This window comes from Hibiscus syriacus, unplaced genomic scaffold, assembly GCF_006381635.1.
Source record: "Hibiscus syriacus cultivar Baekdansim isolate YM2019G1 unplaced genomic scaffold, ASM638163v2 tig00110770_pilon, whole genome shotgun sequence".
Classification (NCBI taxonomy): Eukaryota; Viridiplantae; Streptophyta; class Magnoliopsida; order Malvales; family Malvaceae; genus Hibiscus; species Hibiscus syriacus.
In genome coordinates, this window is record NW_024062854.1 from 219,954 (window position 1) to 223,652 (window position 3,699).

The 3,699-nt window shown below is 40.4% G+C and overlaps 1 pseudogene; it reads left to right on the plus strand.

Moving 5' to 3' along the window:
- Positions 1-272: 272 nt before the first annotated feature.
- Positions 273-2,534, plus strand: LOC120139720 (annotated as a pseudogene).
- The last annotated feature ends 1,165 nt before the right edge of the window (positions 2,535-3,699 follow it).

The following is a 3,699-nucleotide window of genomic DNA, read 5'->3' on the forward strand; positions in this document are numbered from 1 at the left end:
AAATCTTGATTATAATGATGGATTTGCTTGAAATTCAACATGAAAATCCTTATGAAATAAGCAAAGCATTTGAAGAAAAATTATTCACATTTAATAGATTAGTGGGTGCAACAACTCCTACAACAGGGTTGAATTGAACCCCAAGCTATTTTGCCTGTGAATTCGATCATTTTGTTGAATCAAAAACCTAACCCCCTCCAACTTCAAACGACTCTTGTCATTCATCTTCTCTATATAAACCCATCTCTCTCTGTCTGTCACTCGGTCAAACACATTCCCTAAATCTTTCATTGAAACAAAAGGCGAAAGCTTTTTAGCTATGGAGACTTTCAAGAATCACTGCTTTTCCATCGTTTTCCTTGTCATTTGTTCTGCAGCATTGTCCTTAGCGCTTCCCCAAGTTCAAAGACATCAATTTGTCGTATGTTTTCTTTTAATCTACTTCAATATTGATCCTCACCCCTCAATTGCTGTTGTTGTTTCGGTTTCTAGTGATAAGAAGTGACAGTTTAGTATGAATGGAACAGATCCAAGAAACACCAGTGAAGAGGCTGTGCAAGACTCAGAACAGCATCACCGTGAACGGCATGCTTCCCGGACCTACGCTCGAGGTCCGGAATGGTGATACCCTTGAAATCGAAGTCGTCAACAAAGTCCGATATAATGCCACCATTCACTGGTAATTAACTAATACATTCATACATGCATGCATGCATTTTGAATTGGCATAAACGCTCCCATTTTGTATACAGGCATGGTGTTCGGCAAATAAGGACAGGATGGGCCGATGGACCGGAATTCGTAACTCAGTGTCCAATTAGACCTGGAGGGAGTTACACCTACAGGTTCACAATTCAAGGACAAGAAGGAACTTTGTGGTGGCATGCTCATAGCTCATGGCTTAGAGCCACTGTTTACGGAGTAATCATCATCCGTCCTAGGGAAGGCGAAGCCTACCCTTTCCCTAAGCCAAAGCTCGAAACGGCAATCGTGCTCGGTGAATGGTGGAATGCTAACCCCATTGATGTTGTTAGAGAAGCAACACGGACAGGGGCGGCTCCAAATAACTCCGATGCGTATACAATCAATGGTCAACCTGGTGATCTCTACAAATGCTCCTCCCAAGGTTTGCTATATATAATTCAATTCTAAATTTGGATTCTATATGATGTTGCAGGACATTGACCACCTCAACTTATTTTTTCCCTTTTCAGATACTACGATAGTTCCCATCGATGCCGGCGAGACCAACCTTCTCAGAGTCGTCAATGCTGCCATGAACCAACCGCTTTTCTTCACAGTCGCCAACCATAAATTCACCGTTGTTGGTGCTGATGCTTCCTACGTGAAACCCTTCACCACTTCAGTCATCATGTTAGGCCCAGGCCAAACCACCGATGTTCTGGTCAAAGGTGACCAGCCACCGGCTCGATACTACATGGCGGCTCGTGCCTACCAAAGCGCCCAAAACGCACCCTTCGACAACACTACCACCACTGCAATCCTTGAATACAAATCTGCACCTTGCCCTGCCAAAAAAAGGCATCAATGGACCCAAACCAATCATGCCTCCTCTGCCTGCCTACAATGATACCAACACTGTCACTGCCTTCAGCCAAAGCTTTAGAAGTCTCCGAAAAGCCGAAGTCCCGACCGATATCGACGAGAATCTCTTCATCACAGTTGGTCTCGGACTCAACAACTGCCCACCGAATTTCCCTTCAAGTCGTTGTCAAGGACCAAACGGCACTCGTTTCACTGCCAGCATGAACAATGTCTCATTCATGCTCCCACAAAACTTCTCTCTGTTACAAGCACACCAACAAGGAATTCCAGGAGTATTCACAACTGATTTCCCCGGAACCCCACCGGTGCAATTTGATTACACCGGAAACGTAAGCCAAACACTCTACCAACCCGTTCCAGGAACCAAGCTCTACAAACTGAAGTATGGATCAAGGGTACAAATAGTGTTACAAGACACAAGCATCGTCACACCCGAGAACCACCCGATCCATCTCCACGGTTATGATTTCTACATCATCGCAGAAGGTTTTGGAAACTTCGATCCGAAAACCGATACTTCCAAATTCAATCTGGAGGATCCATCTCTCCGGAACACGGCAGCAGTGCCAGTGAATGGATGGGCAGTCATTCGATTTGTGGCTGATAATCCAGGTGTGTGGATAATGCACTGTCATCTGGATGTGCACATCACATGGGGCTTAGCCATGGCTTTCCTTGTGGAGAACGGTGTCGGAGAATTACAGACACTGCAAGCACCGCCGTCGGATTTACCAATCTGTTAGAGGATTCATCAGCTGAGAAACACAAGAATAATTGAAATTCATGAGTCCAATAATTTCTTTTTACTTGTCATTTTCCTAGCAAACAAAATCAGTGTTATTTTCCCCAGCAAATGGGAGGCTAGTTCATCATATATTTTCATTATTTCCTTGGGACAGATAAAACGGTCATGTTTTGTTGTATTATTTTCCTTACGGATAATATCAAAGAGAAATTTGAAACTTTTTTGGATTCTGTGTTTGTTAGAACTAAAACAGCAAAGATTAAAAGGAAAGAAATTGCAAGGATTAGTCAATTTAGGTATAACAACATTGATTTACACGAGATGCAGTATTAATATTAATTATATATGTCTAATGCACGCTAACATAACCTACTTAACAAGAATCGTGACTAAAATGGTCGGATTACACCACCATGATGTTGTAACACTAACATCCACATCCTTCCTAAGACGAGATCCGACGCGGCCAATGCGTCATCGATAACTTCAATCTTTGGATACTGTGCCCAACCCAACATAATTGTAGTGCCGGGATCGTATGGCGCTTCTTCACAACAAGAAGGCCATAGGTATTTGATAAAGACCAAAGTGCTTTCATTACATCCTCCATGTCATGTGCCACCACTCACGAAAAGAAACACCACCATTGTTGCCGTTCATAGCCTTGAAATGTCTAAAAAGGGTGGTCTCCCTCTCCCCCTCTCACCCTATTTGAACCTCCAACGTATTATGATTCCCTATCAACTCGATCCTCAACACAGTGATTTTAACATTCGACTGTACCGAAGCATGACTCGCCAAAATGCGATCATCGGTTTGCCAAGGAAGATATATTGGAAACGTGAATGAACACTCGATAAACTTTATAATTCACACGAATTCCCACATTCGACCATTCACTTGTTATCACCTCAATCCATGAATCTCTCAACTTAAATACGGAATTGAGATTTTAAAGATTTGAAAATTATGATTTTATGAATTTTATCCCCTAAGATAAACAAGAGGTATAATATGGTCATTTATTTTTCAATTAAGCCTTAATAAAACTATCAAAACAATGAATATAATTGAACATAAATTGCATGAATGATTACTTAATTATGAGACGGTTCCAATTTGATCGTGGATCTATTAATTTTTTTCAATCAAGTAACTTAATTATCTAAATGATATCAAGTAAGATATATATCATTAACATTTAACAGAAAAGTTGACATGACAAGTAAAAAATTGATATAATTACATATTTGGTTCTTTTTACTTACATATTCTATTATTTTGGTGGTAATATTAATTTAATGTAATTAAAATAATCATTTAACCAGATAGTGACTCATGTTATGACTGCATAAAATTAAATTAAATTTAAGAATAATTAATAGATT